The sequence below is a fragment of the Cornus florida genome, unplaced genomic scaffold, assembly GCF_030987335.1.
Source record: "Cornus florida cultivar Cherokee Brave unplaced genomic scaffold, ASM3098733v1 CherokeeBrave_3.0.0_Hap2_Chr01, whole genome shotgun sequence".
Taxonomy (NCBI): Eukaryota; Viridiplantae; Streptophyta; class Magnoliopsida; order Cornales; family Cornaceae; genus Cornus; species Cornus florida.
The window spans coordinates 26,972,463-26,987,812 of record NW_026775571.1 but is presented as its reverse complement, the minus strand read 5'-3'; the positions used below and the strand labels follow the sequence as shown (position 1 = coordinate 26,987,812).

Sequence of the window (15,350 nt, the reverse complement as noted above, 5' to 3'; positions counted from 1 at the left end):
TGATGTAAGAAGTAGTAAGTGAACCGGGATCCTTAAATTTTGGAAAAGTGTTATGTTGCAAAATGGAGCTTACTTGTTCGGTCAAGAGAACTTTCTCTGGTGCTTGGCTCTTGTTCTTCCTCTTTTGGGTGCAAAGATCTTTCAAGAATTTGGCGTATATCGGAATTTGTCTAATTGAATCCAAGAGAGGAAGATTAATCTTCACTTGCCTAAACACTTCAATGATTTCGTTAACTTTGCTTTGTTATTTTTCAAGAGAATTGGATCCTTTTAAGGCATCCGGGAATGGAGCCTTTGGCTTAAAAACCTTTTCAAAATCATTTTTCAAAACATTTAACACAAGAATTTTTCAAATCATTTCTCAAATCTTTTTCAACAAAGGGGTCATGCACATGCAATGAAGGAGGAATAGGATGTGAGACGGGACGGGTGTCAACTTTTGGTTGCACCAATTCACTCTCTTCATTCTGAACTCCAACTTGATTGTCAATAATTTTTCCACTTCCCAAGGTTGTCACCGCATTGACATGCTCAATTGTGTGACCTTTCGATGAGGAATTGGTCTCCACCACAAATTATTGCTTGGGATGTGGATTCAAAGGCATCTTCCCCTTTTCCCGAGCATTTAAGGTATTAGTTATTTACCCAACTTAGGTTTCTAGATTTGCAATGGATTGAGAATGGGAATGAAGTAATTGAGTGTTTGCCTCCAACATACCAAAGCGGTCAACATTTTTTCTCAAAAGCGGGACTCCTAGAATTTCCTTGAGAATTAGATTATTGATTAGGAAAATGAGAATTAGAAAATTGGTTTCCATGTGATGATTGAAAAGATGATCTATAACCTTGGGAACCTTTGCTTTGCATTGGGGGCTGAACAAACTTGCTTTAAAAACTACCTTGAGGAAGGTTTGAGCCTTCCCCTTGGCATTTACAAGAGAAGTTTGGATGGTTCCTCCACCCGAGATTGTAATGTGTGCCATAGGGATTATTCCCTTGGTTGGCAAAGGCAACATTCACTTGTTCATGGTTCTCACTTTGCACATGTCCATAGGGACAATTGGAAATAGAATGTAAGACACTAGAACAAGTCATGTAAGATTCATTGGAACTATGATGAGAATGATTAGGGGAGGAAGACACTTGATTCACCGAATTTTGGTTGATCAAAAATTGGTTAAACCTTTGAGATAAAGACTTGACTTCGGCAACATGTCATTGGAATTGTCAACTTGATATAAGCCAACACTCTTCCTTCCATTTAGATTTCTACCATTTTTGGAATACAAGGATCAATGCATTGAATTCGCACTCATGATTTCATAAAGGCACCATACATCATTGTCATGCTTATCAAGATAAGAACCACCCATAGATGCATCAACCATACCCTTGTGATTATTCGGTAAACTTTTAAAGAAGTATTGAACTAATTGCCACTTAGGCATGCCATGATGTGGACACTTTCCAAGCAAGTCATTAAATCTTTCCCATGCCTCATGAAACATCTCCCCATCCCTTTAAGACAATTCACGAATAGAAGCTCTCATAGCATTGGTCTTTGAAACCAGATAGTACTTTTTTAAGAACTCTTGTTGTATTTTCGCCTAAGAAGTTATTGAAAAAGGTCTAAGATTGTTGAACTAATATTTTGCCTTATCTTTAAGGGTAAAAGGGGAAGAGTTTTAATTGCAAAACATCTTCCGGCGTGTCCGTGTATTTCACAGTGAAGCATACTTCAAGAAACTCATCCAAATGCTTATAAGGTTCTTCACTTGGAAGGCCATGATAGTTAGGAAGCATTTGAATAGTTTGCGGTTTTATCTCATAGTGATGTGCTCTAAAAGGAGGAAGTTGAATGCATATTTGTGCATTATACTCATTTGGCACATAATGGTTAGGCAAAGTAAGAGGAAGATTCATAACCGGTGGTGCTACATAAGCACCATGATTAACTTGAGCAATGGGAGGTTGTGGGGCAAAAATTGGCTGAGGCATTCCCAATAGAACATGGCCTTGTTGTTGTGGTGGACTGAATGGTCTTGGCATGTCTAATGGTACTTGAATGTTGTCATGATGCATATTAGGGTGGAAGATACCTTGTTGGTCTATGTGACCAAAGTCCTCCATACGGTCCTCATTGATGTCTTCCATTGATGAAATAGAATGACTAGAATTACCCCTTCCCTTAGAATTACAAACAATGGATTCAAGATTTAATTTAAGTGGGACAAGAGTATGATTTAACGACCTACGACCATGCATGCACAAACAAAACAAAAACAAGTAACAAGCAAGTAGAAAATTCTTTTCATCCATAATAAATCAATCAACAAACCTCCACATACAATGTTCCCATACTCCCATGCTTGAATAATATGCAAGAAAAGTAAATTGCCTCCACGCGGGCTCACGATTTATCTAGGAATTTAAAAAATGCCACTATGGGGGTCGACGATTTAACTAGAGATTGCATTAGAAAAGATCACAAAGGATCTTTAAGCAACTTCAAATTATTTTTCAATTTTTTTTTTATGTTGCAAATCTTTAGATTTTTGCACTTTTGCTTACCTTACCTTGCTCATCGCTTTAGAATTTTCCTTTGCTTCACTTCCCTTGCTTAATGTACCTAGCCAATAAAGAACAAACATAATAAGTAACGAAAATAAAGTAAAATAAAGGCACGATCAAAAGAATATTAATTCCTAATTGTTTCCAAAATATGGCGTTGCCTAATCTTTGGAAATGGCGCCAAAACTTGGTGTGTGCTGCCTTGCAACATGCTAAAAGTTCGTAGTGTGGCCAAGTTTGAATTTATAGAGTGCCACTATTACCTCTAACTGCTAATATATCTAGGATGAGTAGGGATTGTCTTAAGGGAAAAAGGGCAGTATTTGTATGGAAACAATGTTGGATTAGTTGGTCGAGTGATCAAAATATAGTTTGGTTGAGTTAAACTACAAATTAAACTAGACAAATGCAATATAAAATAACTAAATTGAGTAAAATGTAGAAATAGAAGAGAAGAGTCTTGGGTTATAGAGTTCGCCACTAAGCATTACCTTGCTAAACATTCAATGTGTGATGGATTAAGAGGAAATTGTGTTGCAAATGCGAGTGTGTGCCATCGATTGAAATATTAGCATGGATGGCTAAGTAAGCATACATTGTCTAGCCAATTTAATGAATAGCATAACATATCAAATTAACCCATTAATTCTTCCATAAACCCACGATCAATACACATCATCAAATTAGAGAAATATATTACTTGTATTCATAAGTATGGAACATCAAACAACAAGAATGGACTGTTCACCTATCTAAGAAAGTAAGGCAACTACACTACAACTAAGCTAGTGACAAGAAAATTAAACTAATTAAACTAAGGTTGTGACACAATCCATCAAGAAATAAGTATGAACCATCAAATAAACCTCAAGAGTATTCCACTTAAGCACCATGCCTTGACCACTACTAGATTCATAATATCAACACACATAGACATGTATCAATGTAACAAAATCTAGAGATAACCCTATGAACATCCATTCTAGCATATATAAACATATGAATAGAATTAAATGATCAATTGAAAATATTAAACTACATAAATCGTGGTAGAAACAAGATTTATATGTATATCAAAGGTCAAGACAAAAATTACAACATTAATCCCCATTAATTACAAAGCATCAAAGTCTAGGAAACATGCTTAGGGCTAGCTCTAGCCCCAAGAAGATGTTTAGCCACTCATTGATGTTGTCATCCAACCCTTAAGGGCTATCTCCATACTAGAAATTATCTTCTTCCTCCTTGGTCGAAACCCTAGAAGAGAGGAAGAACTTTTTCAATTTGTGTATTCTCTCTCTAATCTCTAGTCAAGTCCCTCTAATCTAACCAACATCCTTACTCAAAATAGCCAAAATCCTTGTATAGGTAGCTCAAATGTCACACCCAATGGTTAGATCTCATGCACTAGGACCTCATCATGATTGCACCACGAGCACACATTCAATTTAGCTTAAAATCAACTTTTCACGCAATGCAAGGCAGTTCGATCAATATCAAGGTTGGTTCGATCGATCGAACCTTGGCAGTGCCTTTTTAGAATAAAGATAAGGCTAAGATATTTTTGGGAAGAGGAAAAAAGTGGTAGGTAAGGATAAGATTAAAGATGTTCGATAGATCGAAGAAATGTTAGATCGATCGAAGAAGGTATTTTGCTGAGGATAAGGACAAAAGGCTCAATCTATCTTGGCATTGTTAGAACAATCACTGTGTGATTGATCTAAGCTTTGTTCAATCGATCGAAGAGTGCTTCCTTTCACCAACTTGCTTCCACTTTGCTCCTTTCTTCCATTAAGCTTGAGATTGCATCTTTTATGCTCTAATTCAGCTGAATTAACTTATTTTGGGGATAAGTGCCTAAAAAGGGAAATAACATGAAATTAGTCTAAAATGGGAAAATAAGATAGGATAAGGTACTAGAACGTTCAAGCTTAAGGGGTTTAAATGTGCAGTTTTCAGTGCTCATCAACTTGAATTACCACCTTCGGAGGTTTTTTTTGCCTTGAAAAAGGACTTTTGGACTATTTTATGGCTAATAGAAAGGAAGGCAGTATTGAACGTGCAGGATTTCAGAGTAAAGTGCTGGAAAGTAGGAATAATAAGTGCAGGAGTTGAATTAAACATATTAAAATTGCATTACATGAATGTAAAGATACATGAATGCAAAGAAAATAAAATATTGTTGGGCTGTGCGATTTGAATAGGATTTGCAAGCCAGCTCTAAGTGTTCTATTTGTAGAGCTCCTTTATGCATGTAAACTGATATGTGGCAGCCTTGGTAGCTTCCACTTGGCCTTTCCTTAGACTGCCAAGTGTCCCATGATCTTCTAGCCTTCTCTCAATGTTTACAAGTGTAAAATCATATTCTCCCATGATTTATAACTAATAAATAGTGGTCTTGGTGGTTGAATGCATGCTTACAAGCCTTTACCTATGTTCTGGAACTGCCCAGATGGAAAGTCGGTAGTTGCAGCAACAGTTGAGAACTTCCACCTGGAAGGTCCAGATCTTGCCACGTGTCCCATGTCTTCCTTATTCTTCTTCGTCATGCATGGTATTCTCCTTTATTTCAAACCATGATTCTACTAATTTAACCTTTGTCATCCATAACCTTCAATAACTTCCTTAGTTAGTCGTAGTTACTATATGAAGTACCACCACTTTCAACTGAATTGTTTATATTTGCCCAAGTGTCCCACGTTCTTTGTAGTCTTTTCATTCTACAGAATCCCTTTCCCTGTATAATTATATGTATATATATATATATATATGTATATATATATATATATCATGCATGTATATAGAAGTTATTTGTAGACCACGTTCTCCTGGCTTTAGGTAACTTCCTTCCTGTTGAACTTTCCATTATGGTCTTTGTATTATGATGTCGTTGCCCCAAGACTTCAGCGACATCTTCATCGTGGGTTTAATTCGACATATAAATATGTACATATATATATATATATGTATATATTTATATTTATTTAGAAGGAATAGACAAACACCCCTACGTCTTGTGATAGTTTTGGCGCCATTGCCGGGGATCAAACGGTTTTTAATAGAATTGAATTAGACATTAGCTCTTTGTTGATTGTTTACTTTTAAGTCATTTTAATTTTTATTTTCTTATTTGATTTGTCAATTAGGTACTTGAAGCAAAGTGGAGCAAATGCTGGACTTAGAAGCAATTAAAAAAAAAAAAAAAAATTGAAGTTGCTTAAGTACCATCTGTAAGTTCTCTTTAATTTTAGTACTTTAATTGTTTACCAATTTGCATGCTTTGGACAGCCCAAGTGGTGGCTTAAATTGAATTGCTTTATTTTTAAGTCCAAGCATGCCTTCTTATAAAAGGCATCAGCCCATGTGGAGGCTTTTATTTATTTTAGTGCATTAATATTTTTAAGGAGTTTAGGAACATCATATGTGTAGGTTGAAAAGTGGTATGTTGGTGTGTTGACTTATTCTAGTGAATGCGTGGTCGTAGATCACTTAATCGACCTTTTACTCCTATAAATCAAAATCTCGAAGTTTCCCTTCGGTGTTTAAAAGGTAGTACTAGGGATAGTCATCCTAATCTTCCAAATTTTGATCTTCCATCACCTTTAATGGAAGACCCAATAGATCCAATTGTAGATCCCATTGAAGATCTTGGTTATGTGGATCATAACGATGTGCACCACCCACAACAAGTTCATATTTTGGATCCTCAAGGTATGCATCCACCCTTGGGAATGCCACATCCAATCAATCCTATGGGGCAACAACCTAATCCAGGGATGCCAAGGCTAAATGTTGTTCCCTCAATTAGTGAGCAATAACAACAATATGTTCAAATGGCTTACCCTCAACAAGGTCAATTGGCATACCCTCAACAAGGTCAAATGGCATACCCTCCTCTCAATCCTCTCAATCCTCCAATGGTCCTTAGGGATCGTTATACTCCAAATCAATATAATGCACCTACTTGCATTCAATTGCCAAATTTTTGTGCTCATCATTATGAGATTAAGGCTTACACCATTAATGTGCCCCCTTTTCTATGGGTTGAGCAATGAAGAGCCTTAAAATCACGGATGTGCCGGAAGAAGTCCTTAAAATGAAGTTTTTCCCTTTCACTCTTCGGGATAAAGCTAAATATTTGTTTAACAACTTGCGGTCAAATATAATCACTTCTTGGACACAATTGCAATGAGAGTTCCTAAAGAAGTATTACACCGTGAGTCAAACCGATTCTATGAGAACTTCCATTCATGAATTTGCACAAGAAGAAGGAGAACCCTTTCATGAAGTATGGGAACGTTTGAATGACTTGCTGTGGAAATGTCCACATCATGACATTCCTAAGTGGTAATTAGTTCAATGTTTCTTTTCAAGTTTATCCGATGCTAATAAGGGTATTGTTGGTGCTTCCTGTGGTGGAAGCTACATAAAAATAAATGAAGATGAAATTTGGCATCTTTTTTAAAAAATGAGTGAAAACTCAATGCATAGGTCTTTATCTTCTAGGGGGGTCACCTAGCAAATGTGGGAGGAAAGAAAGCTCTAAATCAAATAGACTCTTCCATAGAAATTGCCGCCGAGGTCAAAAATCTTATTTAAAGATTTGATAAATTCCTTTTGAATCAAGGTTCGGTAATTCAATCTTATCCTCACTATTCCAATGAAATGTGCATGACTTGTTCTAGTTACACTCACCATACTTCAAATTGTCCTCTTGGACAAATCATACCAACTAAGTCTCAAAAACAAGCAAATGCCGCTTTCATTCATTAAGGGAACAACCCTTATTCCAGTACTTATAATCCGGGGTGGAAGAATCATCCAAACTTTGCATGGAAAAATCAAGGAGATGGTGCAAAACCTCTTCAAACTTAAGGTTACCAAGTAAGGTATGTTCCTCCATTTCTCCAAATTAAAATCAGAATTCTCAAGGTTACCATCCTTCATTCTATCCTCAAAATATAAATCAATATTCTCATCCTCAAGCACCAAATTCTCAATCCTACTCTCATCCTCAAGCATCAAATTTTGAACCTTACTCTAATCCAAATCAAGTGCCTCCTAAGAGTCCCGTTTTTTAGGACAATGTCTTGGAAGCCTTAGGTGATCTCTGAAACGATAATCAATTGTTTCATTCTCACTCTCAATCAATTGTAAAGCTTGAAGTACAAATTGGGCAATTAGCTAATTCTTTAAATGTGAGAGAGAAAGGTAAGTTGCTTAGTCAAACTGAGATTAATACTAAGGGGCAATTTATGGCACAAGCAAGTCCTTCATCAGGATTTCCTGGAAATGAGCAAGTTCAAGCAATTATTCCTTTGAGGAGTGGTAGGAAAATAGACAATAAGGTAGAGGGACCCAAGGAGGATAGTGAACCGGCACAACCAAGTGGTTGCATCCGTCCCATTCTAAATCATATTCCCACTTCCTTGGATGTTAGTGGTTTCAAAAAGGACATTCCATCATCTTCATCATCATCTCCCCAATTTGAGAAGACTTATGAGCCAAAAGCTCTACTTCCTCAAGCTCTAAGAGAGACTTCATCATTTGGGAGACAAAAAGGAAAAATTCATGACAGAATGGAAGTGTTTAAATAAGTGAAAATTAATCTTCCTCTTCTAGATGCAATTAGGTAAATTCCACTATATGCAAAGATTTTGAAGGACTTGTGCACTCAAAAGAGGAAGAGAAAAGGAAAGGAACTTAAGAAAGTGCTTCTAACGGAACAAGTAAGTTCCATTCTTCTTTCTAACACTCCTCCGAAGTTCAAGGATCTGGGTGCTCTGACCATTTCTTATGTTATTGGAAACCAAGAGGTTCGTAGAGCTCTACTTGATTTAGGTGCAAGTATTAATCTCATTCCATACTCTGTTTACTTGCAATTAGGATTAGGGGACTTGAAGCCAACATCGGTAGTCATCCAAATAGCTGATAGATCTATTAAAAAACCGAGGGGAATTGTTGAAGATATCTTAATTAAGGTTGATAAATTTTATTTCTCGGTTGATTTTGTGGTACTTAATACTGAGCCAGTCCCTAATCTTACCAATCACATTCCAGTCATCCTAGGAAGGCCATTTTTTACCACTGCTAATACCGCCATTAATTGTAGATCCAACATTATAGACATCTCTTTTAGCAACATGATGGTTAAGCTTAATGTTTTCAATGCGAGTCAACATCCCATAGATGAAGACGAGTGTTCCTAAGTGGATATTTTGGATAAAAGCATAGAGGAAACTCTTCCCTCTATTTTATCTAAGGACTCTCTTGAGGCGTGTCTTTACAAAATGTTTGAAAGTTGTGGTTTTGACAGAGAAGGATCCATAAGTGAGGTGAATGCTTTGATGAACTCTGTCACCACTTTAGATTTTCAAGCTTGGAAAAGCAAGAAATAACCTCTTCCTTCACTCTCTAATACTCTACCAGATCCTTCTCTCATCTCTCCTACTCTTGAGCTTAAGCCTCTTCCATCCAATCTCAAATACGTTTTCTTAGGCCCAAAAGAAACTCTTCCGGTCATCATTGCTTCAAATCTTGAAAATGACCAAGAGAATGATCTTTTGGAAGTGCTCAAAACTAACAAAGAAGCCATTGGATGGAGTATGGCTGACCTAAAAGGCATTGACCCTTCTATTTGTATGCATCACACACACATGGAAGAGGATGAATGGCCATTTAGTGATGTTTAAAGGAAATTGAACACGAATATGAAAGAAGTTGCCAAGAATGAGGTTGTGAAACTTCTAGATGTGGGAATCATTTATCCTATCTCTGATTCCAAGTAGGTTAGTCCAACTCAAGTGGCTCCCAAAAAGTCAAGAATCATAGTTGTTGAAAATGCTAGGGGTGATCTCATCTGGAAACGCACTGCCACTTCGTGGCGTATTTGCATAGATTACTGAAAGCTGAATTCTGCCACTAAGAAGAACCATTTTCCATTACCTTTCATTGACCAAATCTTAGAAGGATTAGCCAGGCAATAATATTATTGCTTCCTAGATGGTTACTCGGGGTACAATCAAGTGGCTTTAGATCCATTGGATCAAGAAAAGACCACTTTCACATATCCCTTCAGTACATTTGCTTATTGATGGATGCCTTTTGGATTTCGCAATGCTCCTGCCACTTTCCAAAGGTGTATGATGTCAATTTTTTCAGACATAGTGGAGAAGTATTTAGAAATCTTCATGGATGACTTCTCGATTTTTGGGTCCTCATTTGATTCGTGTCTCCAAAATCTCAAAAAAGTGCTTCAAAGATGTCGTGGGACTAATCTTGTGTTAAGTTGGGAAAAGAGTCATTTCATGGTTCAAGAAGGAATCGTGCTTGGACATGTCATTTCCAAAAGAGGAATAAAAGTAGATAGAGCAAAAGTTGAACTAATTTTAGAATTGTCTCCACCTACTACGGTGAGAGAAATCTGCTCCTTTCTAAGACATACCAGTTTTTATCGCCGGTTCATCAAAGACTTTAGCAAAATTGCTAGACCCTTGTGCAACCTTCTTGCCAAGGAGACTCCATTTGTCTTTAATAAAGCATACCTGAATGCTTTTCATCAACTTCGCACTCTTCTATCCTCCTCTTCCATCATGCAACCTCCAAATTAGTCCTTACCATTTGAGATTATATGTGATGTTTCCGACTTCGCAATGGGTGCTATTTTGGGGCAAAGGGTAGGTAACCTACCATGTGTTATATACTATATGAGTAAGACTTTCTTGGGTGCCCAATTGAACTATTCTACCATCGAGAAAGAATTACTTACCGTAGTATATGCCCTTGATAAATTTCGATCATATCTTTTAGGATCCAAGGTAATTGTGTTTTTTGATCATGTCGCTCTTAGGCATCTTTTAATGAAAAAGGAAACCAAACCTCGCTTCATAAGATGGATCCTACTTCTTCAAGAATTTGACTTTGAAATTGAGGACAAAAACGGCTCCGACAATGTTGTTGTTGATTATCTGTCTAGATTAATGGTTGAATCTTCTCCAAATCTTGAAATTCATGAATCATTTCTGGATGAACAACTTTTTCAAATCTCAAATGGGACGTTACCTTGGTTCGTCGACTGTAATACCCCTAATTTTAAAAGGATAGTCCTGGTAATTATTTAATTGTTTAATTATATTTTTTCTTTTATTTAATTTGTTATTTGTATTTGTTTGGTTTTTCTTTGATTAATTATTTAAATTGTTTTATTGTGTTGATTAAAGATTAGTTGTTTAATTGGTAATTATTAATTGTTTAGATTAAATTAAGTGCTGAATTAATGTATCGTCGATTAAGTACCTGTTTAATTTTTAATACTGCTTTAATTGTTTTATTTATTTAATGCACTGTATTTCTTTAAGGTAACTTAGGGTTACAGTTATAAGAGCCACCGTAGGTTAGAACTGATAGTTTCATGGGTTGGTTAGAATTGGAATTAGGGCTTAGCATCTTATTGTACATGGATTAGGATTAGTGTTAATTTACACCAATAAATATATGTAATATGGTGGTTTAGGGTTTTAGAAAGTACACAAAGTTCTTCTCACGTACCTAAGAAATAGAGAACATACAGAGAGCAACAGTTGTGGTTTTGGGAGAAGCAGAGAGGAGAACTTGAGGGAGTTATAGAGAGGAAGGAAGTCGGGGTTGTGGGTTTCAACTGAGACTAAACCTAGAGTGACGAAGGTGGAACAACAGTCAGAAACCTCGTCGGAAAACTCAGGAGACGGCAGTTTAGAGTTTCAAATCTGAAACTCAAAGGCAAGTCACTATTCTTCTATTTCCCTTTAATTCGTGATCTGTGCATGTTTAGGACGACTCCAGGGATTAAACCAATGTTAAACTGGATTAAATAAATATTATAATTCATCTTGTAATTATGTTGGTATCAATTTTTAAATCGTTGCATAATTCTGTCGTTGGTTAGAAGTAGTTCTCACTTGAAAGTTTGTTCGCGTTAATGTTTAAACCTGAAAATCTTCCATGTATGTGGGATGTGACCATGCTTATAATTAACTCTAGAACATCAATTGAACTCTAGAATAAGTTATAAAAATTGTTTAGAGCCTTTGAACTTCACCGGAGGCGAAGAAGATGATCAGATTACGCGCAACGACTCACAGTGGAGTAGAGCCGGCTCACCCCAAGGGTGGAGCCACCTCCATAAGAGGTTGAGCCAGCTCCACATGCATTAGAGGCGGCTCCACATGTAGTGGAGGTGGCTCCAATGGGGAAGGAGGCAGCTCCAACCTCTGATTTTGGTTTCTAAGTGGTTTTGGGTTCAGTTTGGCCTGTAGGAAGGTTTCTGAGCGGTTCCAAGGGCTATGGATGGTTTATAAAATTTATTCTAGAGATGTAAAAGGATTAGGAAGCAAGTTAGTATTAATTTTGAAGCATGAAATAACCTACAGTTAATTAATAAACTGCATGTGGAAGGTTGAATTATACCTTGACATTGTTTACTGTTTCTATAAAGCACTTTGGTTTCTAGCATAATTTTAAACTGTTGTTCATGTTTCAACTGTTGTATAAGCATATATCATATGTTCTGGAAAAAAATAGGTATGCTTAAATGGAAATTAATTGATGTTTAACTATACTATTTATTGCATCAAGTTATGGTACTATTTTAGAGGAGTTAGTTGCTGTGTTTTACTTTATAATTTTAAAGGACTAGAATGTGACTTCTAGATCATATACTGGATATATATTTGAATCATACACAGATTAGATTAGTTGTATGTTGGTTCTGGAGTATAGTTAATAAATGTATTTGGTGATATTTTTGTTAACTGTATTGGATGGAGGATTGTATACACAGGTATGGGACGGTGGCATACTGGGTATGGACTGTTTCAAACAGTGTGTTCTACCTAATCTGGATTTAATGATGGATTAACCAAAAAGGTTAAGTTCATCTCATATTTGTGTTATATCAATTAACGATTGAATGACCTGTGGTGGTTTTAGGATGGATTGGTGTTACATATATCAAACCACAATACAGATGGTTGATATTTTGTATTAGGAGTACAAGGATTTTATATATTTACTATATGGTACCATGGTATGAGCTTGAGTCTCAGGACCATGGTTAGGGCGTGTATATCACCTAGGATGGATAACTGGACATAGTGTTGTTCCCTGGTAGGTCTAGGTACACATGACCACATTATTGTGCGATTTGCATGGTATCTCTACTCAGGCTGAGATAGACCTACTGGACTAGTGAGCATCCTATAGTGTGTACTATATATATACATATGGACTACTCTAGATATTGTTGAGTCTTCCTAGGATGTATCTGCGTATCGGATTACTATTTGGGTCGTAGTAGAATAGGACTTGCATGTGGGCTTGACCCACTCTCTTATTTTTTAGGTGTTCGTCAGTTCCAGGGTTAGAGCTTAGACGTGCAGAGCAAATACAGACATTCAATCCTCCGACTACGTAGGAATCTTTTCTATGTTTACCTTAAGTTTCTATTTCAGATATTTTAGTTTCGATTAGGATTTTTAATAATAAGGGGTCCACTAGATGGATTCTCGAGTTGTAACTTATGGAGTTTTGGAGGTTGGATTTAACAAATTTCATTAATTATATTTTGAGGATTTCAATTAGTATTCTTCTAGCTTATTGTTATTATTTATTTTATCTTGTATTCTGTGTTCAGTTATATATTAATTGTTTGATATTTCCCTCGGGTTTGGGCCTGGGCCTGATCAACCCGTGTCTCGGATCCGAGGGGTATCACAGTTGGTATCAGAGTACTCCAGGTTCAAGTGTCTTTAAGATTCTATCGTATAAGACTTTCGCGTAGCGTTCTCTACTGTTTAGAGCTTAAGTTTAGGATTTATTGTATTCTTTACGGTTCGGTTTAATCATGCTGATGTCTATCTTTCTGTGTTGACAAAATGATTAACACAAGAACCAGACGGAATAATCGGCAACGAAGGGAAGTGGCCCGAAGGTAGCGTCAAGAGGATGATGGTCAATACTATAAGGGGCAGTACTGTGAGGAGCAGAAGGAGGTTCAACAGACTCAGGATCAGGTTAGGGATCCAGAGATTCTTCCTTACCTCAATGACCTTATTGCTCTGGCCATAGAAGCAGGGGTAACAACTGCACTTTGGAATCAGCCTCAGATACAGCTGACACCGTTACCAGCACCGGTTGTTTAGGTTGATACTTGGGAGAAGGCCAATAGTTCTTTCATAAAGGGGAGCCCACCTGAATTCACAGGCTCCACCGATGCGAAAGCAGCTCACCAGTGGAAACAGGACATCGAGCGACATCTTCGCTTGGTTTAGTGCACGGAGGTTCAGAAGCAGATGCTTGCTACGTTTAAGCTAGTGGGGGCTGCACTACAGTGGTGGGAGTCAGTTACCACCATAGAGGAGAGGATGTCTTTGACTTATGATGAGTTCAGTGCACGCTTTAATGAAAAGTATTTTCCTTATGTAGTCAGGGCAGCCATGAAGACTGAATTTCTCAATCTGCAGCAGGGAAACATGACAGTGGCAGAGTATGAGCAGCAGTTCACACGCTTGTCTCTTTTCGCACCCGAGGAGGTGGATACAAAAGAGAAGAAGCGCAATAGTTTTGTCAAGAGCTATTACAGGTAGTCCAGCTTATACTACCTATGCTCAGGTGGTAGACGCCACTCTATAGCAGTATCAGTTGACCGTGGACATCAGACAGGCCAAGGGTGAGAAGCGGGGTGACAGAGACTCTGCTAACCAGTCAGCTGAGAAAGGGAATGGGAACGGACACTGACAGAATGACAAGGGCAGATTCCAGGGACAGCAGCCTTGGAAGAAGCATAAGGGTGGTTCAGATGCTCCCAAGGATGTGGCACATATTCAGCGTCAACAGAATGGGGGATCGTAGGCAGGACAGGGTCAGCCACAGGCTAACCGACAGAGGAGGCCATTTGGTACTTTGCAGGGTAGTTGTTATACTTATGGAGAGTATGGTCACACTTCCAAGCAGTGTCCTACAAAAAGACAGGGAAAGGGACAGCATGTGTAGTAGGGGGCAGAGGGCGTCAGTGCCTCTACCAGCTCCACAGGTTCCTCGGATTCAGGGACAGACTTATCTGGCATTACCGGCACCGCCGCAGCCTCAGGGACAAGCACCGCAGCAGTTACATTATGGCAGGGTGTACAACCCTAAGCCACAGGATATGCAGGCACCTCAGGCTATTGAGGGTAAGTTTCCTATACATGGTTTTCATGGACGTGTTTTATTTGATACGGGTGCTACACACTCATTTGTAGCTAGGACTTTTGTTGTTTTATCTGGGATAAAGACGAGGGTATGCACTAGACCTCAGGGTATTTCTACACCATTGGGCGATACAGCTATTATACATGAGAGTGATGGGCCTGTGACACTAGATATTGGCAGACTCAGATTTTTGGCCAACCTATTGGTCCTGGACATGAACACTTATGATGTGATACTTGGGATGGATTGTTTATCTCACTACCATACCCAAGTTAATTGTTTTGATAGGTCTATTGTGTTTACCATACCTGGTCAGGACATGTATGTCGTCGCTATGCCGCGTACTAGCGGAGTCACTAGCACCTATTTGTTCCACGTGGAGGAGGAAACGGAAGAAGGGATTACTGTATAATTGGATAACATACCGATTGTACAAGATTTCCCGGATGTATTTCAAGAGATTCCAGGGTTGCCGCTTAGTCACGAGATTGACTTTGTTATTGACTTAGCTCCAGGCACTACGCCTATTGCTAGGGCATCTTATAGGATAGCAC

At 37.9% G+C, this 15,350-nt stretch overlaps 1 pseudogene; it reads right to left on the bottom strand.

The window, feature by feature from the left end:
• Window positions 1–6,811: 6,811 nt before the first annotated feature.
• Window positions 6,812–6,909, bottom strand: LOC132282725 (small nucleolar RNA R71; annotated as a pseudogene).
• Window positions 6,910–15,350: the final 8,441 nt, after the last annotated feature.